Source organism: Pan paniscus, chromosome 9 (genome assembly GCF_029289425.2).
Source record: "Pan paniscus chromosome 9, NHGRI_mPanPan1-v2.0_pri, whole genome shotgun sequence".
NCBI lineage: Eukaryota > Metazoa > Chordata > Mammalia > Primates > Hominidae > Pan > Pan paniscus.
The window spans coordinates 127,758,276-127,785,095 of NC_073258.2; the positions used below are offsets into that span (position 1 = coordinate 127,758,276).

The 26,820-nt window shown below is 42.1% G+C and overlaps 1 long non-coding RNA gene across 1 annotated transcript in view; it reads left to right on the forward strand.

The window, feature by feature from the left end:
• LOC103786292 (uncharacterized) overlaps positions 1–26,820 on the forward strand; it is an 82,238-nt gene that overhangs the window by 50,359 nt on the left and 5,059 nt on the right. The window contains exons 6-9 of the long non-coding RNA XR_008620299.2: positions 1,845–2,152; positions 4,812–4,907; positions 8,663–8,818; positions 26,605–26,778. This is a non-coding gene — a long non-coding RNA (uncharacterized LOC103786292). The remainder of the gene's footprint in view (positions 1–1,844; positions 2,153–4,811; positions 4,908–8,662; positions 8,819–26,604; positions 26,779–26,820) is intronic.

A 26,820-nucleotide genomic window follows, 5' to 3' on the forward strand; every position in this document is an offset into this window, starting at 1 on the left:
AGTCTTTGTGAATGCTCATAGATTCTGCCCATAGAATCTAAGCTCCTTGAGGGCTAGGAGGAAGCAGGCCGCCTTTGTCCACTGCTATATTTTCAATGCCTGGTACACTTCCCAACACTTTGTAAGTGCTCCCTACATATTCATTGCAGTGAATAAATAAAAATAACAACTAATACTTTTGTACCGCTTACTATGTACCAGACACTGTTGTAGGGGCTTTGCAGGTATTAATTTATTTCATCTCCACTACAAACCTATCCAGATGGATGGAACTAGTGTGAATAGAAGAAATGCTGATGATGTGATGGTAGACAGAGCAATCTGTGCATCATCCGAGCCGAGCCACAGTGATGGTGCCGGCAAACAGGGGCTTTCTCTTCAGTGAATAAAGGGCAGCCTAGGGTAGATGTGAGATCTCAATGGTAGCTCCCTGACTCTAACAACAAGTAAGGAGGGTTATCTGATGACTCTCCATGATCCAGTCCAGACAGAGACAAGCTTATGACAATGATATTCACAGCTGCAGCAAAGCCAGTCCCTCTGTGAACGATCACACTGGTGACGCAGGTCTCAGGCTCCCTCTGTGAATGATCACATCGGTGGTAAACATGCTTCTTTCCTTGAAAGTTAAACCCTCTTTGAGCAGGGCTGTGGGGTTGAGTGTGTGCGGGAGCCCCTGGGGAGGGCAGGTCACCCTAGACAGTTAATGCAAACACAGCTGCTATCCCCGTGGAGAATGGTCTCTTAGTAGCAATTGCTGGACCCACAGTCGAATCAATGTTGTGCAGTGTAGCTGATGGGAGGTGTCAGTTCTCCTAAGTCTTTCCTTTTCCAGGATAATCCCCTCATTGGACCTGAGGAGCAGAGAAGAGCTGGCCTCTGAGCAGGATGCTGGGGAAAAGTGTAGCTTCCATGTCCTGCACCTGCTTCTCTCTCCCCAGGAGACTGTGGAGCTTAGGGAGGCTTGACCCATCTGTATTTGACACGAATGTTTTCTCCCTAGCTGACCTCACCACTGTGACCTCACCTTGGTGGAGAGCAGCAACAAACTCATAGGTGCGGATAATTGAAACTCAAGGAGGGAAGCAGAAATGTGTGTTATTTGGTAGAATGGGCAATTCAAGAACAATTTAGTTTTGGGATGCATTAACTGTCTTATTTCACATATGTAACTGATGTTTAGAGATGGATGGGACCATAGAGGTGATTCATTCCAAAATCTTTATTTTACAATGGGGAAAAGGAAGGGTTGGGAAAAAATTGATTAAATAATGCCATTTTATTGAGTAGTAGCTGACTCCCTGTCCACTGCTTATTTCAGTAAACAAAATTATTTCCCAGATATGAACAACTATGTCTACAGAAATAAACAAATGTTTTTGGAATCACTGCCATAGAGAATCAAGGCGAAGAAAGTTTTCTGAATTCTTCAGCCAGCAGAACCCAAAACTCTGAATTTTCCTAAAGAGGGGGTGACTTTGCCTTGGGTTTGCCATTTGAGCAGAGATCAGCTAGTGAGTTGTATCTCTGGTCTGCAGAGCTTGTGAATGGCACAGAAAATGAGGAGGATTTTGAAGCCAGCTAAGGCCAGGTTTGTATTGTAGTTCTGCCATTTTCTTATCTACTGTGCAACTGCAGGCAAGTAAGTTCGCTTTTCTGAGCTCAGTCTCTTCTTTGGAAAAAGTGAATGACATATGCTACGTATCTGTTCCCTCTGTCTTGTCGACAATGGTCATGCACCAGGCACAAGATGCTGAGGTTTGTTGTCTCTATTTAATGTCTCACTACATCTTCACAGTTTTTTAAATGAGGCAGCAGTTAATATTATAATGTCTATTTTACAGGAGAGGAGAGCCTGACGTTTCAAGAACTCAAGGTTCAGTACTAGGTCTTAGAGGAAGACTTCATTTTAGCTCTGATGCTCTCCGCTAGGCACAGAGAATCTTAAGCAGAATGACAAGACCTGCTGTTTGAGTAACTCACGTTCTGACCAGAGAGACAGACATGTCAGCAAGAGGTTACAATACAGTGTGCTCAGATTCTCCGGGACTTGGAGCACTTGTTCCAGAAAGGAAGGCCAGGGAAGTCTTCCAGGAGTAGATGGCGCCTCTGCTGACCTGAAGGGTGAGGAAAAAGTGTCCAGTTGCAGAAGGTATGATACTGATAATATAGAGATAAGATAGCTTTTAAAGACCTAGAGGTGTAGACTAGTTTGAAACAGATTGAAGACCTACAGATAGTTGTGTGTGACTAGAGTGGGGTTGGGGTGGACCACAAAGTGCAACACATACCATGTGAGGGAGGGATCTGGACCCTAAAGCATCGGGAACCCGGGAAGAGTCTCAGTAGGGAGTGACATCATCAGATGCGAGTTTTGGCAAGATAACTAACTATCTCACAAGGTTTCTGTAGGAACAGTAGAGCCTACTGTAAAACTGTTTCAGATTGTGGCTGAGCAAGAAGCCAAAATAACATACAAGGCAGCTAATTAACAGCATTTTCCAAACCTCCCACCTAGGTGTTTCTACCTTAGCTACCTTGTGTTCCTTCCTGACCTCATCACAGACACTAAGCTCAGTCTGAGTGCTATTGTAGAAGTCCAAGGCTGGTAAGAAACAGAGCACGAGAATGGGAAACCACAGGGTGGACGGTTGCATCTCTGCAGCTCCTCCCCTTCTGGCTTAGAGGAACCTGGGTGCACTGACTGGCGAGCAAGGGTATCCTGCTCCTGGGCTGTCATCCACCCTTCAGGAACAGCCTCGTTGGCCTACTTGCTGCAGGAACATCTGCATCTTTGCTTAATTGGATTCTCATCTTTTTAAAAATGTATTTTTGTGCGGTTGCCTAGAGGCATTCAGATAATGGGTGCATTTTTAATAGACTCAATAAGTAAATAACTGTTATTTTCTCCTCAAGAAATCCAGGGGGACTAGAGTTCTATTGCAGCTTTGAAAACAATCATACCAGAAATTGGACTAGGAGACATTCTTGCACAGACTCTCTGGGTGATTCTCATTGTTGTTCTCAGGACAGATGAGACCCAGCTGTCACCAGACACAAGTATGAGTCAGCTTGGGAGTGTGTGGCGCTAGTGCAGCTGCCTTACTGCAGACACCTGAGGGTTCACATGCTGGCAGCTAACCCCCTCTAGTGTTGATTAGAATAGACTATTTGCAGCTGTGGGAACAGACTTGCATGTTGAGGTGGTAAATCTGTGAGTGGGTGCCCCACCCCATGCCCCACTCTCTGCATCTCAGGCCCACAGTGCTGAGACCGATGGTTTAGGGTTTCTAATTTTGTGTTGCATGGTGACTCCATGACCCTTTTGGTAGCCTGCCCTGATTGCTCCCCCATAACCAAGGCCTCTCTCATTCTAGGCTGTACTGCCCTCCCCATGTCTCCCTGAGGTGTGATACTCATTCTTATCGCCACACTGTGTTCACGCCACTCTTTCTGCCTGAAATGCCCTCCCCTACTTCCACTGTAATTCTTCACATTTCAGATCAGGTTTCAGTTCCTCTTTCCCTCCCCGACTAAAAGTTCTTCTCTGCAAATCTTGCAGCACTCAAGCACCAATGTCTTGCATTTGAGATATGCCACCTCATGCTTTTATTTAGCTCTTAATGGCTACAGAAGCTCTTGCGGGAGCAGAATGTTGACGGGCATCTTGCATGTAGCAGATAGCCCCACCTTGTTTATCCCAGGAAGCTGATGGACTACAGCAACCATCATTTAACTCTTGCATAGGAGCAGCTTAGACATAAAGTAGCTTCTCTACCTGCCCTCTTCAGCTTGTTGTGTCTGTCACACCAAACCCAAATCTTCTCTGACAACTTTCCAAAAAATTCTGGGTTACCAGCACTGCCAAACCCAGGGTGAATTATATGCTTGGGCCTAAAGTATTCCAGCCTAATTCCAAACTTATTTTGAATTTGTGGTGAGCATGCAACTTAAGTGACATAAAGGGTGGTTGTTTGAGAGCTACGTCCTGTGCTTGTGTATTGTTTTATGCTGTATCCAGCCACATTCTTCCTCAGAAAAAGAGAGGAGGTGAGCTTGGTCCTAATAAACAGCAAAGCTCTCATTAGAGAGAAACTCTCCAGGCCTGGTCCCTCATTAAATTGATTGGATCCATTTTACAGATTTGTTCACTGAGGCAGCCATGCCCTGATTGCATTTTAGGAGGACCACGGAAGTCAAGAAGTTCAGCTTCTGAACTAACCAGACTATCACTGATTCGTTCTGCACCCTGAACTTTTACCCCTCCTGTTTTGCTAATGGAAATAGGCTAATTCAAAGTCACAAGAGCAACACTTTGAAGTGGAGCCTTGCTTGAGATGAGGATTATAGACTTTAGTTTCGAATGAACCCCAATGGAGCCTTTCTTCCTGGGAAGACGTAGAGCAGCCCTTCTGTAACTCTCCATTCAAACCTCTGCAAATGCTATCAGCCATTGCTAAAGCAGATCTCAGCAAGTTTCTTTGGGGACTTATGCCTCATATGTGCTCTCCTTCCCTTCCTCCCTACTTCCACTTATGGTCTCTATTCCACTTTAACCACCTCTATTTCCTTCTTGCCCAGATTTAACAAGGTCCCTCTCAACCCCTCTCTCAGAGAACAGAAGTTAGTAGAGGGAATGCCGCAGGGTCCCACTGCCTGCAGAACCTCTTCAGCTGAATCCCAAAGGAAGCTCAGCAGCTGATGGGGAAGTGATTTATAATCCTAAACACAATTCTTTCACTGTTGGTTCTGGCTTCTTGCATCACAAATTGCTCTGCATATTAGCATTACATTGATGACATTCAAAACAGGTGCAACTGCCTATAGAACAGCTGCCGCGGCCCACTGAAAGCTTCAAGCCGAGACCTGAGGTGCATGAACCCTCCTTCTGATAAGCTTCAGAGCAGGTAAAATCATCATTAAAGGAAAATTGACTTGTAAGTATGTGCAAGATTGTAGTTATTGCATCTAACCAGAAAGAAAAGCGAGGAGCCAGCAGCCGAGGGAATCTTCTTTAAAAATGTATTCAACAGAACAACAGAAAAGAAATTGCCATCTCAAGAGTGTTATGACACAACTTTAATATGCCAAGAGAGCAGACTGCTTGCATTTTTCTGGAATAGAGGGGTCACAGCCTGGAGCTGGGGCCTGGGAGGCAGCATGATATGGAAGCCCAGGGAGCACAGGGTGTAAGGTCCTACTTTAGAAAAAATGGAGCAAGAGGTTGTATTATGGGGGGGGAAAAAAAAAGCAACCCAAAGAAGCCTGGGAATATCAGATTTGGAGTCAGCCTAGTTAATGCTGGACCCCAATATGTCACCTGTGATAATTTTGATCCTGAAGGATAATTTCTAAGATTTATTCCATTTAAAACAAAGTGACCTAAAAGCTTTCACAATAAGAGGCTGGAACTCAGAAGGAGGGTTAAACTTAAGGTGGCCCCGGTCTGACTTCCACATGCAATTCTGGCTTCTACTTTTATACCTATACTACCATTTACTGAGCACTTACAATATGCTGGGGGCCAAGTGTATCACTTAATCTTCACCACGATCATATCTGATAGGGTATAAATGTCATCTAACAAATGAATTTAACAAATGAATAAACAAATAACTAACAAATGAGTAAACTGAGGATCAGGGCAATTGTTACCTGTCCCAAATCACACAGCTTGAAAGAGGCAAAATCAGGATTTAAACACCAGCTGCCAACCCTAAAAGGGGTTGACCCTCTTTTTTCAGAGTATCATGTGATTTATTTCACAGCCATAACAAAGCAAGAGAATGGGAGTGTAGATAAAGCCTCCTACACAATCCTCTTCTTCCTCTGGCCTGTATACAAATAGCAAAGTGATATTGCAAAAATGATGGGGAAGGCCAGGTGCGATGGCCTACGCCTATAATCCTAGCACTTTGGGAAGCCAAGGAGAGCAGATCACCTGAGGTCAGGAGTTTGAGACCAGCCTGGCCAATATGGTGAAACCAGTTTCTATTAAAAATGTAAAAATTAGCCAGGAGTGGTGGTGGGCACCTGTAATCCCAGCTACTTGGGAGGTTGAGGGAGGAGAATTGCTTGAACCCAGGTGGTGGAGGTTGCAGTGAACCGAGATCATACCACTTCACTCAAGCCTGGGTGACAACGAGACTCCATCTCAAAAAAAAAAAAAAAAAGGATGGGAAATAAGTAATAAGCAGATGTTCTCTTAGCACAACTTCATAAGTCATACTTTTTCAGATTTCAACAATGCTATTGATGGGTAATTGACACAATAAAGGGCATGTGTGTAAACCCATGTATAAGACATCGGTTGGTTGGAATGGTCTTTTGATAGACTGGCCAGGGCAGCCCCTCTTCCCAGCACCATGGCTCTGTGGGATTTAAATCCAATTGCTCAGCTATAGCCACACCTTCATTACTACCTGAGCTGTTTTTGCCCATGGCTTGGGAAGGGACTGGGGTGGAGAATTCTGCAGAAATAAAGCCCCAACATGTGGGGACAGACTCGGTTTAACCCAGGTTCATGTCATTCCTGGCTGCCCTCCCATCTTCCTTGGTAAGTCAAGGAATCTTAGAGGTGGGAGGAACTGCAGGGATTACCTGGTTCAGATCCTTCATTTCACAGATGAGGAAGTTAAGACTCAGAGAGATGAAGAGAGAATGATCCCTAATGATAAAGAGATCATGACCTGGGTCTGCTGAGCTGAGGCCGCATCTTTTAATGACCACTTCCTCATATGTCCATACTGCAAAGCTTTGTCCTAGTTGTTTCTCTGGAGGGTGTGGACGGGTGGGGGAAAGGGGTCACTTCTCTTCAAGAGAAGAGCACGTCTGTGCCTGTGTAGAGCCTTTGCCCATCCTCCTGCCCCCAGCCCAGCCTTTGCAGTGATGGAGCAGAGGCATCTTGGTAAGGGGATTGGGTCAAGCTTTCAATGAGGTTCTGCACGCAAGGAGCTATAGCAAAGCGGATCACCTGCTTCTCAACGGAGAGGCCAGGGCATCCTTACATAGCCAGGTGCTGCAAGAATGAGGGAGAACAGCTCAGGCTATTGGCTAATATCTGCGTTTTAGCCTAGTATATGCACCAGGCCATGGGCTTGGTGTCACAGGGGCATTCCAACACGAATAAATGAACAGCATACAGCAGACAGAGGCTCAGAGATCTTACTGCACATGAGAGGCAGCAAGATATCTACACAGAAGAAAGAAAACTGACCACTTGCAATGAGGTGGGGGCAGAGCTCCCTGTGGACGGGGGTCCTCAGGGCAGCATCAGGGAAGGGCAAGCTGAGGAAGGTCTCTGTGGGGACAACATCTTCATCGTCAGGAAAAAGGGCTGGTCTGGCCTGTTCTGGGGCTGTCTCTAGTCCCACAGTTGTACAGCTGTCACTAGATAAATTAGTGTTCACCTGACCTCCGCTTTAGCCAGAGCCTCTCCCCTTCTACTCTACCAAGACTTCCACTGTGCTCTGTGGCATTGCAGGATCGATTTTCCCCTCCTTCTGTGTCTCTGAGTACCATCCAGATAATCACATCTGTGCAATGCTTTGGGGTTTAAAAGCTCTTCAGCACCCATTGCCACAGTTCTTCCCCATTACTTGTAAGGTGCATGGGGCAGTGTCATTATTATTATAACAGTGGAGGACATTCAGTTTAGGTACCCTGAATAGTAAAAGATAAAGCTGGCCTTACAATTGTGTTTTCCGGATCCTTGCATGAGATCATACCACCTCTTTGCCTCTTTCCTCTGTGCTGATTGTAGCTGCACCCTCCATGATCTGAGACCAGCTGAAACGTGGGTCAGGCCCTTAGGTGACAGGTTAGCTGGAGTGACAGAAGTGGCAAGGAGACTGTGGACCATGTGAGGTGCGTCTTTTGTCAGACAGCTGTCCCAGCACAAGCGGCTGCCAAAGCCCATGTGGAAATACGGGAGTGTCTGGGAGAGCATTTAGGATTTTAATCAAGGAGCCGAAGTGCATTTGCTTTTTCATTAATCCCCATATTAATTAGTGTCATTTGCAAAAAGGGCCTGATGCACACTTGTGTCTGCTGAAGCCTCAACTGGCAATCCTGGGAGGCTGTAATGCAGGCTTATTCCTGCATGCTGCGTCTGCCCTGCTGCAGGAAAATAATGTAATTTTCTTTCAAAACCTGAGGGAGGTCTCAAGGTCTCTCTAATGGAGGCAAAAACAACGACAACAAAAATATGGGCTACAAGGTTCCTCCACACTTGTGCCTTGGCCCAACAGCAGTAATTACACAGATTAGAAATAGTGCTTAAAAAATCCTCTTTCCCATGTGCCCCACCTCACTTCCTAGGGCCCCTCATGGCTCCTGTTCACCTTCCTGACAGATAAATGCCTGTGATCCACTCATTCGTGCCTCACTGTGGCTCCTTGGTACTCAACCAATTCAGCTTCCATATCACCCCTGGAATATTCCCCTGTCTCCCTTCCTCAGGGGCGGGTGCAGCATTTTGGAGATTTCCAAGGGAGAAGAGCAAGATAAAAATTGGTAATCTGGGGGAGCAGTTTTAACAATAATAGCTACATGAAAATAATATTAATATCATTTGCTTATTAAGGACAAGCCATGGGCCTCAGTGTTTTCAGCACTTCACCTACACTAACACGTTTAGGTAATGTTATCCTTCTCGTTTTAGAAATGATGCAACTGAGTCACAGAGAAGTTAAGTAATCTGCCTGCCGACACTCGGGTCGATGCCGCCTCATTCCATCACTCGGGCAATGGAGCCAAAGGCCACGTTCACAACCACTAGGCTGTCCCAGCCCCTTGGTGTGATTTGTCCCTTCCTAAGGTGTGCTTCTCTCATCTCTGGTCCTATTTCTAGTTGTTTCCTGACCCTTCACCATTTCCCCCTTGGCCCACGACCTTCATCATCCTGGCAGGTGGCAGGGCCTTCCCCTTTGACCTCCTCCTACCTTCACAGGAATCATCGTTTCAACATTTGCCTTTCCTAGTCTCTGGATATCAAAACTCATCAATTCCATAGCTCTCCCCCACATGCCCTGCTACAAGCTTAGACAGCATGGCTGTCAAGCCAGAATCCCAGCAGCCTCCCCCATTGGAAGTCCCTGGGGTGGGGTGGGGTGGAGTGGGAGCTGAGTGGGCAGAGTTTCATCCACAGCACCATGTGCCCACTGTCTTCTGCCATGTGGTTCATGGAAAAGAATGTTTATTTCACTCCTAAAAGCCAGTGTGAAAACATTGGTCGCAGAATACCATGAGTTAACCTAACCTACTGCTAATGTTAATGATGAAACCCTTCCCAAATAATGCTTGGCTTTAGCAGAGACCTTTTGTTTAATGAGTTAGGTCAAAGGGGTGTTTCATTTATAAATTTCAGATACTGCAGTAAACCCCATAGGGTGTGATGTTCATGGTTATGGGGAGTCTGGGGGATCCTGAAAATCATGCCACCCTCAGTGAAGCTAGTGCAGTGGCCCTTTCATTTTAACTCTGGATGGGCAGAAGGAACATGTGTGTGCGTGTGTGTGCGTGTGTGCACAGGAGGTGGGCAGATGGGGCTGAATAGCTCTTTCCTGCCTGCTCACAGCATGCTGTAGCTTCAGGCTCTGTTCTAGGTCCTCAAGCTTCCTGGGGGGCTCTGGGTACACATTTGTTTATCCATCTTTCTCCTCCACCCCAAGCAACTTCCCGTAGGCCACCTGAACTCCGCCTCTCCAACTTGTCAAAGAAGAAAGCTGCAACCATGTAATTATGACATCCTGGGGGTAATTTTAACTATAAGTCATTATTCTCAAACAGCCGATGCAATCCCTATTTGCCAGCACAAAGAGATGATTCTTACTAGCCTGAACTCACTGTCAAACATGCCAGGAGAAATAAAAAGGTGCTAATGCAATATAGCCCAGAAATAGAAAATAAGATTAGAGGCGACGCTTGAGATTTCAGGCTGTTGGGCGGGGGAAATAGCACAGGGTTTAGTTACCAGCAGAACTGTCAGACAAAAAGCCTCTGAGGTCATTAATACCAGAACCTTCATTAAGGCAAGTGGATAAAATTAAAGGGTGTTTTGTGAGGATTTAATTTTTCCTGGAGGTTTGCGGTCTCTGAAGGGCGTCTGGTGCTGGCTCTGAGGCCAAGGCGGCGGGCCCTGGAGTGGGGAATCAGGATGCTGGAGTTCTCATTCTTTGTCGTCTTCTCAGTGGGCCCTGCTGAGAACAGGCTGCATGAGGGGGCGCTTGTGCAGTGCTGAGCCGCTGCATCAGGGAACTGCATCTCCTTGTCCCCAAGCCACGTCCTGTGAAACAGCACGGAGTCTCCTGCACAGCTGGAACAAGCATAGCTCAGCCTTAGCATGGGTGGGGCAGGGTAGAAGAAAGGCTGTGTCGGGACAGGGCATCTTTGTGAGTTCTGAAGACCATCCAGAGACTCAGGGTGGTATTGGTGGAAGCGTATAAACAGGTCTGACTTTACGCAAAGCTGAGAAGCAGGCAATGGTAGTCTTTGGTGACTTCTGGTGGGTACTTTTAGGGGTCCTCTCTTACCCCTTGTGCCCTTCCCTCATTCTGTTCTAGGAGTGCCTTTGTGTCAGCTAGTTGTCACAAGAAATATAATAAATAAATGCCCTCGATCTTGTTAAATGATTAAGGTTCAGAGGTATTAAACAGTCCTCCCAGGAATGTTTATAGTTGTAGAAATACATTTCCGAGGCTGAAAAGGACTTAACGGACTATGCTTTAATATGGAATGCAGGCATTGTGCTTGGTCAGTGAGGGGGCTACTTGGGAACTGGTCTTTCCTCTGTACTCTTTTCTTTCTTTAAAAACTACACTTAAGTTCTGGGATACATATGCAGAACGTGCAGGTTTGTTATACACGTACACACGTGCCATGGTGGTTTGTTGCACCCATCAACCCGTCATCTACATTAGGTAATTCTCCTAACGCTATCCCTCCCCTAGTCACCCATCGGCTGACAGGCTCTGGTGTGTGATGCCCCTCTCCTTGTGTCCATGTGTTCTCATTGTCCAACTCCTATTTATGAGTGAGAATATGTGGTGTTTGGTTTTCTGTTCCTGTGTTAGTTTGCTGAGAATGATTGTTTCTATCTTCACCCATGTCCCTGCAAAAGACATGATCTCATCATTTTGTATGGCTGCATAGTATTTCATGGTGTATATGTACTACATTTTCTTTATCCAGTCTATCATTGATGGGCATTTGGGTTGGTTCCAAGTCTTTGCTCTTGTGAATAGTGCCGCAATAAACATACGTGTGCATGTATCTTTGTAGTAGAATGATTTATAATCCTTTGGGTATATACCCAGTAATGGGATTGCTGGGTCAATTGGTATTTCTGGTTCTAGATCCTTGAGGAATCACCACACTGTCTTCCACAATGGTTGTACTAATTTACTCTCCCACCAACAGTGTAAAAGCATTCCTATTTCTCCACATCCTCTCCAGCATCTGTTGTTTCCTGACTTTTTAATGATCTCCATTCTAACTGGCATGAGATGATATCTTTTTGTGGTTTTGAGCGGATCTCCTAGCACAGCACTCGAGCTCTGCTAAGGGACAGACTGACTCCTCAACTAGGCCCCTGATCCCCGTGCCTCCTGACTGGGGGACACCTCCCAGCAGCGGTTGACAGACACCTCATACAGGAGAGCTCCGGCTGGCATCTAGTGGTGCCCCTCTGGGATGAAGCTTCCAGAGGAAGAATCAGGCAGCAAAGCTTTGCTGTTCTGCAGCCCCTGCTGGTGGCACCCAGGCAAACAGGATCTGGAGTGGACCTTCTCTGTATTCTTAATGCTATTGTGTAGGGTCACAAATCAGGGCATTCGGATCAATCTTTACCTTGCTCTGGGATGCCGAGTAAGATCCGCCTTTGGCATTCTGTCATTCCCAGGAAAGACTGGATGGTGATAACGTGCCTGTTCTTTCACCCTGGGTGGGGGATGAAGATGGTGATGGAGTATGTTGAGGTTCTTCATGTTTTCCTTGTGTGTTGATGGAAATGAGCTCTCTATGGAGTCTCAGTGTTCCAGGACCTTTTGGGGGGCTTTATCATAGTCAAATAAATCCAAACAAGAAATCCTCTCTGGGCTTCTTCATGTGGGGCCTAGGAGATGATGTGCTTTGATTTTGCACAAATGGAGAAATGGAAATCTAGAGAGGGGCTGGGACTTTTCCAGGGTCCTAAATTGGGATTGAGAAGGTGTCTCCTGCAGGTGATTATGCATCTGGGAGCTAAAGACAACTCAGTCCTAACTGGGATCTACTTGTGACATCTGGCCTAGGATTTTAGTAGCTTAAAAAATGTCTGACCAAATGAAAAGCTTATAACCTTTTATGGAAACCCAGCGCTCATGGATATGGTGTCCAAAGCTATATGATTCCACACCTACAGCAAGGGGCTCATTTGGGAACATGTTAGAATGCAGAATCCCAGGCCCTATCCCACACTTGTGGAGTTGGAATCTGAATTTCAGTATGTGCATACTCTAGGTCATGTTTACATTAAAGCTTGAGAAGCACTGCCCTGAATCACGGATTGGTCATAAAGGAGATGGATTCCAGGCTGGGGGGATATTGGGCATCAGCTAAATTCCATGGAAGGGGAGTAACAACCCCTGTATTGCTTGCTCACCTTGGTGCTTGGAAGATCAAATGACACAACAAATGGGAAAGCCCATGGAGGAACACATAGTGCTTGGAAAATGCACAGCATTTTCATGCTCATTGGCAGCTGGCCGGGCCCCACCCTGTTAGCCAGGGAGTCCTCTTCATCTCCACAGCCAAAATTAATCTATTTCTCTGCTCTAGTGCTTCTAGTCTTTTTGAAACAACATCACTTTTGGTTGCTTTCATCCAAACTGCAAAGAGTATTTGAATTCACATTACTGCCTTTAGTGAGATTCTCTTTTTTACCTCCATATTTTTTTTTTTTTGACACACATTTGCCATGGTGCCTGGGACCCAGTGCAGAGGAGATTAGCTCTGTGTTCAGCCACTGGCCATGCCTCTGAGGAGCAGAGCTTTCTGTTTATCTCTTAGAAGCAGATGCTTTGGATTTTATCCTGGGGGAATTTATCAGGGTGCTCTGAATTCATTCATTCATTCATTCTCGTATTCCTCTCCACCATGAATACACACACACACACACACACACACATACACACACAACCTCTACACGTCAGCCATGTCAATGTTGTTTGCTGTATATTTGGGAGGATGTTTGCCATTTAGAGCCATTCTGGAATTGTCTGTAGTTTACTTCTCTTCCCTCTAAGCACATCCTTAGCTTGGGTTACTTTACCCCGTCAGTGGCAGCCTGTCTTGGCCCCAGTCCTTACATGTAGCCAATGCATATGGATTTCTTCCAGTCCCAGCAGCTGTTTCATCTGACCTGGCATTTTCAGAGCAACACCAGGGTTTTCATTTTCTTTCATACAGGTGCCTATGTTAGGATGACTTGAAGTACTCAGAGAGAGAAAGTCATTGCCCATTTGTTCAAAGGGTTCATTTTTCTTTTTTTTCAAGCACGAGTACACATGGGCATGCAATTACAAATGCACAGCTCTTACCATGAGCATATTGTAAATGCATGGTTAAGTGATTGATTTATACGGTGATTTATTTATGTTTTTGTCTCCATGAATGACCGTATGTTTAGTGAGCAAGGCATGGTATTCATACAAGTATATGAATCCATGCATGCATTAATATGTGCTCATTCAGTACATATTAAGCACTAATGTGTTCAAGTGTTGTGTGTCACATACAGATACAGGTTTTGCTTTCAAGGGCTTTTAGTCTCCTAAAGGGGATGAGATATTTCCATGCAACTTTCATACAAACTTGAGTTTTTTTCCTCCCAAGATGGTGGTTTAGAGATTTTTAGCATCCCTCAGCCACTTGGAAATAGCAAGATAGTACATAAAGATCAACCACGTGAGCTTTAATTCAAGACGGAAAATGAGAATCCACTGGAATCATGAAGGACATCCCAGATCCCAGGAAGGAGAACACTGGCAAACAGCGCCCGAAATAAAAGTGACTGGCTGATAAAAGTCGGTGAAGCCTCAGTACACAAGAGAGGAAAAGAGCCTCTGTCTGACTCACCTTTCTGCTGGGGATCCAAGTAACCCAAGCTAAGGGGTGGTGGAAGGGGTGCACTTTTGTTTCTTCCAAGCTCTGGAACTAACTTGGAGAGAGGCTTCGAGATGCTGTGAGGGAAAGACACTGGGGAAAGCTGCAGGCATTTTTCCAGACTGGGACTGACAGCAGGATGCCGTTTTTAATCCAGGAGCATAACAAGTCAGCCATTCTTTGGTGACCTAGCATCATGGCCATGCAGGCATTTTAGTCTCGGGCCAGAGATTGGATCACCTGCTCTTGAGCAGGATAGGAGCCTCCACAGCCAGAACTGTGGAAGGTGCTTCAGCAGTAGGTGCTGGAGTTATCCTCTTCGCCCATAGCAAACTGGGGGTGGGAGGAGAGCTACTAGAGCTGCAGTTTCTCCTGGGTGGTGTGACTTGCAGCCAGGGCCAGTTTGGCAACCTGGAACCAGTCTGCATGTGACATTGCTAGGTGTCCCAGCCTGCTCCCCTAAGATCATGGTGCATGGGGCCCTCTCCAACTCACCCTCAGGCAGATCTCCAGCCATTTAGAGCACCCACTTGCTTGGAGCAGCAGCCTGAGCCACTCTACCCTTCCTGGGCATGGATCATGGTGCAGCGGGGCTTTCTCTGCTCCATGCCCAGGCAGATCTCCAGGCATTTGAAGCACCCCCTCACCTAGATAAGCAGCCTGACCCACCCTACCCTTCCTGTGTGAAGATCTTGGTATGGGGTGGGGTGTCCCTCTGTGCTCCACATCCAGGCAGATCTCCAGGCATTTGAAACACCTGCTTGACTGCATCAGCAGCCTGAGTCACTCCAACCCTCCAGTGCAGAGATCTTGGTGCAGGGGCTGTCTGTGCTCCATGCCCAGGCAGATCTCCAGGCATCTGGATCACCTACTCTCATGGAGTTTAGGCTGCCCTCATCCCCATGCAGAGACTTTGGTGCTGAGGAGGTTTCTCAGCTCCATGCATAAGTACACCTCTAGGCACTTGGTGGCCACCCACTGGATTCTCCCTCATTGCTGGTGCTTGTGCCTGCCACCATAAGACCTGATGTAGGTGGACCTTCCCAGTCTGACCCTGCCTTTTGTGGCTCCTGCCCTCCTTGGGGTTGAGCAGGGGGCTCAGACCATGGTGCATTCCATGAATCAACCCAGAGGCAACAGAGATCTTCTGTCAGAATAAAGTATATCCCCAGCCATATTGGCCATAGCAGGCTTATATCTATAAGTGCCATATATTGGCTTATAGATTAAATGGCATAGCCCAATATGAAACCTACCAAAAGAAATACATAGGGCTATAGAAGCAAAGCCAAAAGACACTACCTAGCATCCTCTACAGTCACACCCTCTAGGAGGGGGGAAAAGGAAAAGGAAGGAAAAAATAATACAGTAGGGAAAGAAAGAAAAAGAAAAAAATCCTACCTGCACAAAAATAATTAAAAAAATTAGAAGTACCAGCATCTGCAGATGAGAAGAAACCAGTGCAAGAATTCAGGCATCATGAAAACTCTGAATGTAGTAACATCACCAAAGAATCACACTATCTATGTCTCCAGCAATGGTCCCAGACCAAATGGAAACTCAGAAATGATGGATAAAAGATTCAAAGCATAGATTGCAAGAAAGCTCAATGAGATCCAAGACAAGGTTGAAAATCAACACAAAGAAACTTCCAAAGCAATCCAGGAAAGGAAAGAAGAGATAAACTTCAATCAGATTAATCTTGTGAAAAATCAATCAGAGCTTCTGGAATAGAAAAACTCAAGGAATTTTGAAATGCAATTTAAAGCTTTATCAATAGACAGGACTATGCAGAAGAAAAAATTTCAGACCTTGAAGGCCAGTCTTTTGAACTAACTCAGCCAGACAAAAATACAGAGAAAATTTTTTTAAACAAAATCTTTGAGAGAGAAGGAGAAAAAAGCAAATAACCTCAAAAACATATTTGAGAAAATAATTGAAGAAAATTTCCCTAATCTTGATAGAGATGTAGACATCCATATACAAGAAATCCAGAGAAGACTTATGAGATACAACACAAAATGAACATCACTAAGGCATATAGTCATCAGGTTAATGCTAAAGAAAAAAATCTGAAAGGCAACTAGAGATAAAGGTCAGATCACATACAAAAGGATCTCCAGCAGGATAACAGTTGACTTCTCAGCAGAAACATTGCAAGTCAGGAGAGATGGGAGGCCTATTTTTAGCATTGTAAAGAAAAGAAATTCCAATCAAGAATTGTATAACCTGCCGAACTAAGCTTCATAAACATGGGAGAAATAAAAGTGTATTCAGACAAGCAAGCACTAAAGGAATTTGTTACCACTAGACTAGTCTAACAAGAGATCCCTAAAGGAGTTCTAAACATAAAAATAAAAGAAATCTGCTACCACAAAAACACACTTAGTGCATAGCTTGCAGACCCTATAAAGCAACCACACAATAGAAACTACAAAGCAATCAGCTAATAATTTTATGACAAGATCAAAACCTCACATATCGACATTAACCTTGAAGGTAAATGGTCTAAACACTCAACTCAAAAGTCACAGAGTGGCAAGTTGGCTAAAAAAACAAGACCCATCCATCTGCTGTCTTCAGGAGAGCCATCTCACAAGTACTGACACCTACAGGCTCAAAGTAAGGGTTGAGGAACATTCTATTATGCAAAAATAAAACAAAAAATACCAGGGGTCTATTCTTATATCAGATAAAACAAACTTTAAAGAACTACACTAAAAACGGACAGTGAGATCAGGGGCCCATAATGATAAATGGTTAAGTTCAACAAGAATATGTAACTATTACAAATATATATGTACCCAACATTGGAGCACTCAGATTTATTTTTCAAAAATACAAAAAGGTGGTTTTCTGCAAAGATAAATAAAATTGGTAGATCATTATTGAGATTAACCAAGAAAAGAAAAGAAGATCCAAATAAATACAATTAAAAATGAAAGAAGAGATATTACTACTGATACAACCGAAATACAAAAGATTATTCAAGGCTACTATGAACATCTTTATGTGCATAAACTAGAAAACCTAGAGGAGATGGATAAATTCCTGGAAACATACAACCCTCCTAGATTAAACCAGGAAGATGTAGAAACTTGGAACAGACCAATAACAAGCAGCAAGATTGAAATAATAATTGAAAAATTTCCAACAAAAGAAGTCCAGGACCAGATGGATTCACAGTTAAATTCTATCAGACATTCAAAGAAGAATTAGTACCAATCCTATTGACACTATTCCACAGGATAGAGAAAACCAAGGAAGGACATAACAAAAAAAGAAAACTACAGACCAATATCTCTGAAGAACATAGATGCAAAAATCCTCAGCAAAATACTAGCTAACTGAATCCAACAGCATATCAAAAAGACAACCCACCATGATCAAGTGGGTTTCATACCAGTGATGCAGGGATGGTTTAACATCTGCAAGTCATTAAATATGATACACCACATAAACAGAATTAAAGACAAAAACCACATGATCATCTCAACAGATGCAGAAAAAGAATCTGACAAAATCCAGCATCCCTTTATTATTAAAACCCTCAGCAAAATCACCATAGAAGGGACATACCTTAAGGTAATAAAAGCTGTCTATGACAAACCCACAGCCAACATTATACTGAACAGAGAAAAGTTGAAAGCATTCCCCCTGAGAACTGGAACAAGACAAGGATGCTCACTTTCATGACTTCTATTCAACGTATTACTGGAAGTCTTAGCAGGAGCAATCAGACAAGAGAATGAAATAAAGGGCATCCAAATCAATAAAGAGGAAGTCAAACTGTCACTGTTTGCTGATGATATGTTTGTATACCCAGAAAACACTAAAGACTCATCCATAAAGCTTCTAGAACTGGTAAATGAATTCAGCAAAGTTTTAGAATACAAAATTAATGTACACAAAACAGTAGCTCTGCTATACCCCAATAACAACCAAGCTGAGAATCAAATCAAGAACTCAACCACATTTATAATAGCTGCAAAAAAAAAAAAATCCCACCAAAAAACAAAAACAAAAAAGCTTAGGAATATACCTAACCAAGGAGGTGAAAGACCTCTAGAAGGAATACTACAAAACACTGCTGAAAGAAATCATAGACAACACAAACAAATGGAAACACATCTCATGCTCATGGATGGGTAGAATTAATATTGTGAAAAGGACCATACTGCCAAAAGAAATCTACAAATTAAATGCAATTCCCATCAAAATACCACCATCCTTCTTCACAGAACTAGAAAAAAAAAATCCTAAAATTTATATGGAATCAAAAAAGATCCTGCGTAGCCAAAGCAAGACTAAATAAAAAGAAAAAAATCTGGAGACATCACATTACCAGACTTCAAACTCTACTATAAGGCCATAGTCACCAAAACAGCATGGTACTGGTATAAAAATAGGCACATAGACCAATGGAACAGAATAGAGAACCCAGAAATAAAGCCAAACACTTACAGCCAACTAATCTTTGACAAAGCAAATTAAAACATAAAATGGGGAAAGTATACCTGTTCAACAAATGATGCTTGGATAGTTGGCAAGCCACAGGTAGAAGAATAAAACTGGTCCTCATCTCTCACCTTATGCAATAATCAACTCAAGCTGGATCAAAGACTTAAATCTAAGACCTGAAACCATAAAAATTCTAGAAGATAACATCAGAAAAACCCTTCTAGACATTGGCTTAGGTGAAGACTTCATGACCAAGAACACAAAAGCAAATGCAACAAAAACAAAGATAAATAGATGGGACTAAATTAAACTCAAAAGCTCCTGCACAGCAAAAGCTGGCCGTAAAGCAGAGTTAACAGACAACCCAAAGAGTGGGAGAAAAGTCTTCACAATCTGTACATCCAACAAAGGACTAATTTCCATAATCTACAAAGAACTCAAATAAATTAGCAAGAAAATAAAACGATCCTACCAAAAAGTGGGCTAAGGACATGAATAGACAATTCTCAAAAGAAGATATACAAATGTCTAAGAAGCATATGGAAAATTGCTCAACATCACTAATTATAAGGGAAATGCAAATCAAAGCTATAATGTGATACCACCTCACTCCTGCAAGAATGGCCATAATCAAAAAATAAAAAAATAGTAGATGTTGGTGTGAGTGTGGTGAAAAGGAAACACTTTTACACTGTTGGTGGCAAAGTAAACTAGTATAACCACTATGGAAAACAGTGTGGATATTCCTTAAAGAACTAAAAGTAGATCTACCATTTGATCCAGCAATCCCACTACTAGGTATCTATCTACCCAGAGGAAAAAAGTCATTATATGAAAAAGATACTTGCACATGCATGTTTATAGCAGCACAATTTACAATTGCAAAAATATGGAACCAGCCCTAATGCCCATCAATCAAAGTGTGGATAAAGAAAATGTGATATATATATATATATATATATATATATACACACACACACATATATATATGTATTGTGTGATATATATATGTGTGTATATACACACACACACATACACACACACCATGGAATACTACTCAGCCATAAAAAAGAAACAAAATAATGGCATTCACAGCAAGACGGATGGAATTAGAGACTATTATTTTAAGTGAAGTAACTCAGGAATGGAAAACCAAACATTATATGTTCTCACTCGTAATTGGGAGCTAAGCTCTGAGGACGCGAAGGCATAAGAATGACACAGTGGACTTGGGGACTCTGGGGAAAGGGTGGGGGGGTAAGGGATAAAAGACTACACACTGGGTACAGTATACACTGTGTGGGTGATGGGTGCACCAAAATCTCAGAAATCACCACTAAAGAACTTATTCATGCAACCAAACACCACCTGTTCCCCCAAAACTACTGAAATAAAAAATAGAAAATAAAAAACTTCTAGACTTACAAAAAGACTTAGATAGCCACACAATAATAGTGGGAGACTTCAACACCCTGCTGACAGCATTAGACAGATTATTGAGACAAAAAACTAACAAAGAAATTCTAAACTTGACATTGACCATTTGGACATAATAGATACCTACAGAATACTCCACCCATCAAACACAGAATACTTATTTCTCTTATCTGCACAGAGAACATACTGCAAGGTTGACCACATGCTTGGCCATAAAGCACTCTCAATAACTTAAAAAAAAATCGCACAAACTCTACTCTTGGACCACAGTGGAATAAAAATAGAAACTAATGCCAAGAATATCTCTCAAAACTATACAATTATCTGGAAATTAAACAACTTGCTTCTGAATGACTTTTGCGTAAACAATGTAATTAAGATAGAATTTTTAAAAAAAAAGTTTGAAGTAAATAAAAACAGAGATACAACATACCAAAATCTCTGGGATGCAGCAAAAGCCTTTAAGAGGAAAGTTTCTAGCACTAAATGCCTACTTCAAAAAGCTAGAAAAGTCTCAAATTAACATTCTAACATCACACCTAGAGAAACTAGAAAAACAAGAACAAACTAACCCCAAAGGTAGCAAGGAAAATTAATGAAAACAAAAGTTGTTTTTTTTTGTAAAAATAAACCAAACCACTAGACCAATAGCTAGATTAGCAAAGAAAAAAAGAGAGAAGATCCAAATAAGCACAACTAGAAATACAAAGGTGATATTACAACTGATCCCATGGACATATTAAAGATTCTCAGAGAGTACTATGAACATCTCTAAGCACATGGACTAAAAAATCTAGAGGAAATCAATATATTCCTGGAAACACATACCCTCCCAAGATTGAATCAGGAATAAATTAAAACATTGAACAGATTAATATGGAGTTCCAAAATTGAATCAGTATTAAAAGCCTGTACCAATGAAAAGTCTTGGACCAGATGGATTCATAGCCTAATTCTACCAGACATAGGAAGAAAAGCTGGTACCAATTCTACTGCAACTATTCCAAAAAAATCGATGAGGAGGTACTCCACCCTAATTCTATAAAGCTAACATCACCCTGATACCAAAATCTGGAAAAGACACAACAGAAAAAGAAAACTACAATATCCCTGATGAACACAGATGCAGATATCCTCAACAAAATACTAGAAAACTGAATTCAACAGCATACCAAGAGGTTAATTTACCATGATCAAGTAGGCTTTATTCCTGGTATGCAAGGTCAGTTCAATATATGTAAATCAATAAGTGTGATTCACTAAATAAACAGAATTAAAAACAAAAACCATATGATCATCTCAATAGACATGGAAAATACTCTCAATAAAATCCAGCATCCCTTCATGATAAAAACCCTCAAAGAAATGAGGCATTGAAGAAACATACCTCGCAATAATAAGAGCCATCAATGACAAACCAACAGCCAACATCGTACTGAATGGGCAAAAACTGGAAGCATTCCCCTTGAGAACTGGAACAAGAAAAGGAAGCCCACTTGGCCATTCCTATTCAACGTAGTATTGGAAGTACTAACCAGAGCTATCAGGCAAGAGAAAGAAATAAAAGGCATCCAAATAAGAAAAAGAAAAAGTCAAATTATCTCTCCTCATGGATGATATAATCCTATACCTAGAAAACCCTATAGACTCTGCCAAAAGCCTCCAGGAACTAATAAATGACATCAATAAAGTTTCAGGATACAAAATCCATGTACAAAAACCAGTGGCATTTCTATACGTCAATAACATTCAAGATGAAAGCCCAATCAAGAATGCAATCTCATTTACAATAGCCACACAAAAAATAAAATACCTAGAAATGTAACTAACCAAGGAGTTAAAATATCCGTAACACTGCCAAAATGAATCATAGATGACACAAACAAATGGAAAAACATGCCATGTTCATGAATTGGAAGAATCGGTATCATTAAAATGGACATTCTACCTAAAGCGATATACAGATGCAGTGCTATTCTTATCAAACTACTGATGTTGTTTTTTATGGAACTAGAAAAAAAACTATCCTAAAATTCATATGGAACCAGAAAAGAGACTGAATAGCCAAAGCAATCCTAAGCAAAAAGAACAAAGCCAGAGGCATCACATTACTCTACTTCAAACTATGCTATAAAGCTACAGTAATCAAAACAGCATAATACTGGTACAAAAACAGACACATAGACCAATGAAACAGAAGAGAGAACCTGGAAATAAAGCCACACACCTACATCAATCTGTTGTTGACAAAAATAGACAGTATTTTTGGACACTCCCCTTTTTTAGGACACTCTCAATAAATGGTGCTGGAATAGCTGGCTAGGCATATACAGAAGAATAAAACTGGACCCTTACTTTTCACCATCTACAAAAATCAACATATGATGGATTAAAGATTTAAATGTAAGACCTCAAACTATGAGAATCCTAGAAGCAAACCTAGGAAACACCATTCTGGACATTGGCCTTGGGAAGGAATTTATGTCTAAGTCCTCAAAAGTAATTCCAGTGAAAACAAAAATTGAAAAGTGGTACCCAATTAAACAAAAGAACTTCTGCACATCAAAAGAAACTATTAACAGAATAGACAACCTAAAGAATAAGAGAAAATACTTACAAACTATGCATCTGACAAAAGTCTAACATCCTGAATCTATAAGGAACTTAAACAATTCAACAAGCATAAAAACAAATAACATCATCGAAAAATGGGCATGTGATATGAACAGACACTTCTCAAAAGAAGACATACAAGTGGCTAACAAACATATGAAAAAATGCTGTACATCACTAATCATCAGAGGAACATAAATCAAAATCACAATGAGATATTATTTCATACCAGTCAGAATGGTTATTATTGAAAAGTCAAGGCCAGGTGCAGTGGCTCATGCCTGTAAACCCAGCACTTTGGGAGGCAGAGGCAGGAGGGTCACTTGAGTCCAGAAGTTCAAAACCAACCTGGGCAACATGATGAGACTTCATCTTTCCAAAAGAAAAAAAAAAGATAAAAATTGACCAGAAAAATAGCCGGGTGTGGTGGCACATACCTATAGTCCAAGCTACACAAAAGGCTGAGACAGGAAAGTTGCTTGAGTCCAGGAGGTCAAGGCTGCAGTGAGCCACGTTCATGCCGCTGCACTCAGCCTGGGTGACAGAGCAAGATCTATCTCAAACAATGATCTAAAAACAATAGATTCTGGTGAGGCAGTGGAGAAAAGGGAATGCTTATACATTGTTTGTGGGAATGTAAATTAGTTCAGCCACTGTGAAAAGCAGTTTAGAGATTTCTCAAATAACTTAAAACAGAACAACCATTTGACCTAGCAATCCCATTACTGAGTATATATCCAAAACAAAACAATCATTTATACCAAAAAGACACATGCACTTATATGTTCATCACTACACTATTCACAATAGCAAAGTCATTAAATCAACCTAGGTGCCAATCGATGATGTAATAAGGAGAATGTGGTGCATATACACCATGGAATACTATGCAGCCATACAAATGAAATATGTCCTTTGCAGCAACATGGATGGAGCTGGAGGCTATTATCCTAAGTGAATTAATGCAGGAACAGGAAACCAAATACACATATTCTCCCTTATAAGAAGGTGCTAAACATTGGGTACCCATGGACACAAATATGGCAACAACAGAAACTGGGGACTATGAGAAGGGGGAGGGCAAGATGGGCAAAAGGTTGAAAAACTAACTAGTGGGTGCTATGCACAGTACCTGGGTAATGGGATCATTTGTACCCCAAACCTCAACATCACTTAATATGTCCAGGTAAAAAACCTGCACATGTATGCACTGAATCTAAAATAAAAGTTGAAAAGAACAAGAAAATGATTAGGGTCAGGAAAGGAATAAATAAAATGAGAGCAGAGGGATATAACCTTGCTTTCAGCTGGATATCAGGGATAACTCCTAGGAGGAGATGGAATTTGAGCAAAGGATTTGAACCTGTGGAAATAAACACTGCTCTCCAGGTTGAGTGAACCCGTGGGACAATGGCACATACCTAGAAATGCTGATATATAGTGAATAGCAAGCAGTTCAGCCTGGCCGAAACACCTGGGCTGGGTGAAGGGAGGGTGATAGATGTGATCTGTCTATGTTAGATTGTGGGGAACTCTGGGTTCAAATTAAGGAAGCTTAAATTTTGGATCTTGTGTATCAGGAGATGGGATGTTTTTGAGACAGATCAGTAAGATAATCAGAGTAGTGCTTTAGGAAGATCACTTTGTAGGGATCTGTAAAACAAATTAGAGATGTAGAAGACTAGAGGCATGAAAAGTAGTTAAGAGGCTACTACAGTAATCCAGATGAATAAGGATTGTGTGAATTAGGGTGGTGGCAGAGGTTGGTAAAGGAAATATGAATGACTCAACATTGACAAAGCTCAAAAAAATGGAAAGATGATGACGAGGGTATGGGGCTTGAGATGATGGAGATGTCATAACACACATAAGGAACACAGCCTGGAAAGCTTATTTCTTTTTTGATTGGGGTAAAGGATGAAAGGTGGGTTTAGTTTGGCATGTGTTGAGTTTACCGTGCTGGTGGGAACATTTAGGTGGAAAACTTCAGCAAATAATTGAATGTTTGGAAGTGGCACTCGGGACTGATTTCAGAACTGAAGTTAAATTTGACGATCATATTTACAGAGGGGCTAATGGAAGCCTTAAAAGTGAATGCCTTGTTAAGAGAAAAGATACAGAGGAAGGATTAAAGGGCTGGCAGAGTTAAATATCTATATTCAGGATGAGGGAAAAGAGGAAGGAGAACAAAGAGGTAGAAACACATCTGTATATTGTCTCTAGCTAGCCTGTGCATGAGCACACACGCAAACACACACACACACACACACACATACACACACAGTTTAGACTAAAATTCACACATATTAAGATTACTGGTATATTCAATTTCACATAGTTGGAAGAAAACAGAAGAGAGATAGTGTCTCAGTAACCAAAGAGGGGAGGATGATTGATAGTGTCAAGCATAGACAGAAGAGCAATACATGAAGAGAAACAGCTAGTTTTGTGCATGAAGATGGTATGTTTACATGGGCACAAGCACGTGCATGCCTGTGAGTGTATATCTGAGTGTTTTGAGGGGGAAGGTACTATATAAATAGGGACTAGAAAAGAAATGGGATGAAGTTGTCAATCAGGAGACAGCAATAAGAAGAATCATCATATATCAGAACAAATGGATATCCAACAAAATGTTTTCTTCATGGTTATTTTGATTCCTTAAAGCCTGAGCTTGGTTTCTGAACCTTGATTTGATTCTGTGTGGTGTATTCAGCAAATCTTGCTTCATTTTAGGCCTCGAGTCTTTCAATAGGTGTGGAATTACTAGGTGACTTGCTTTGCTCCAGTTCTTCCTCATGTCAATGAGGGCCTTTCAGTAATTAGTCTCTTGAATATGAAACACATTTTGAGCAGAAGGCTGGTCAGAGTATTTAGTTTGTTCCAGCATATACTCTACCGAATGGTGGGGATGGCACTTTATTACCCATTTGAATTATTCTTTTTAAATAGGATGGACTGTGTTCTGCTTATTTTTCTGGGTTAGGAATCTTCTTACCTAAATTTAGTCAAATACATAATTCATATTGAATGTGGAAAGGAACTAGTTTGGGACAAGAAACCAAGGCAAAGAATCCTCCTTAGCAACAAATAGGATAATGGACTTAATTCTTAATAGTGTCTCATCATTTTTCTCTATTATATTGCATTTGATTTCGTTTCTCTTTCAGGCTCTCATTTCCTTAAAGTTTAGTTAACATTACACTCTCAGAACCCAATCCCAGTGAGGGATGGCTCAGGGGATGTAACTCCAGTCAATACTTAAATGCCACTCTTCCAAAGATGATGAGAGAGGCAAAGAGGATGAGATGATTTGGCCTATATGTTGGTCATGCGCACTTTATTCCCATAATTATTATTTTTCATTTAACAGTTATTGAATGAGGCACACTCCTCTGTGACTGCATTCCTCCCATTGTTCCTCCCACCCTTTCCCTCCCTCCCCTCACCTTGCCTGCCTTCCTGCCTTCCTTCTTTAATTATAAAACAACATGTTAAAGATTCTGGTCCTGAAACCTCATTCCAGTTCATAAAAAAACTAAATTCAAAGAACCTTGATTTTTTTTTCCCTCTTCACAGACTTTGTCATGAGAATTCTTAGCTGATTTCCCTTGTGGCATGCCTGGGTCACATGAGTGTGTGTGTATGTGTGTGTGTGTGTGTGTGCGCGTAAGGGATGAAAACAGGCCTGTCTTTATGGAACAGGTACAGTATTTCACAGCCGGCTGGCTAGGAATGGAATTCTTCTATGAAGAGCTACTTTTCTGTATCCTGAACTGATTAGCAGATGCAAATTCTACACTGAATGCTGATAAGACCAAACCACACACATCTGTGTATCTATAGATGGTGTGCACATGCACACACACACACTATTTTTATTAAAATGCACACACATCTGTATTACTGCTACATTCACTTCTACATAGTTGAAAATCCTTCCTTTTGCAGCTTCAAAGATAGCCAGGCAGGAGTTATTTTATAGAATGGAAGTAATTTCTACGGGGCCAAGCAATAATAAGGAAATTGGAAGTCAAGGACTATCTTCCGAATGGAGAAGAAGCTCCATCAACCACAGAAGGAAATTATGATCACTCCTGCCATCCTGCTCCTTTGTGTATCCAGGTAACCTCTATCAAGAACGTGTGTTTCCCTAGGCTTAGAATG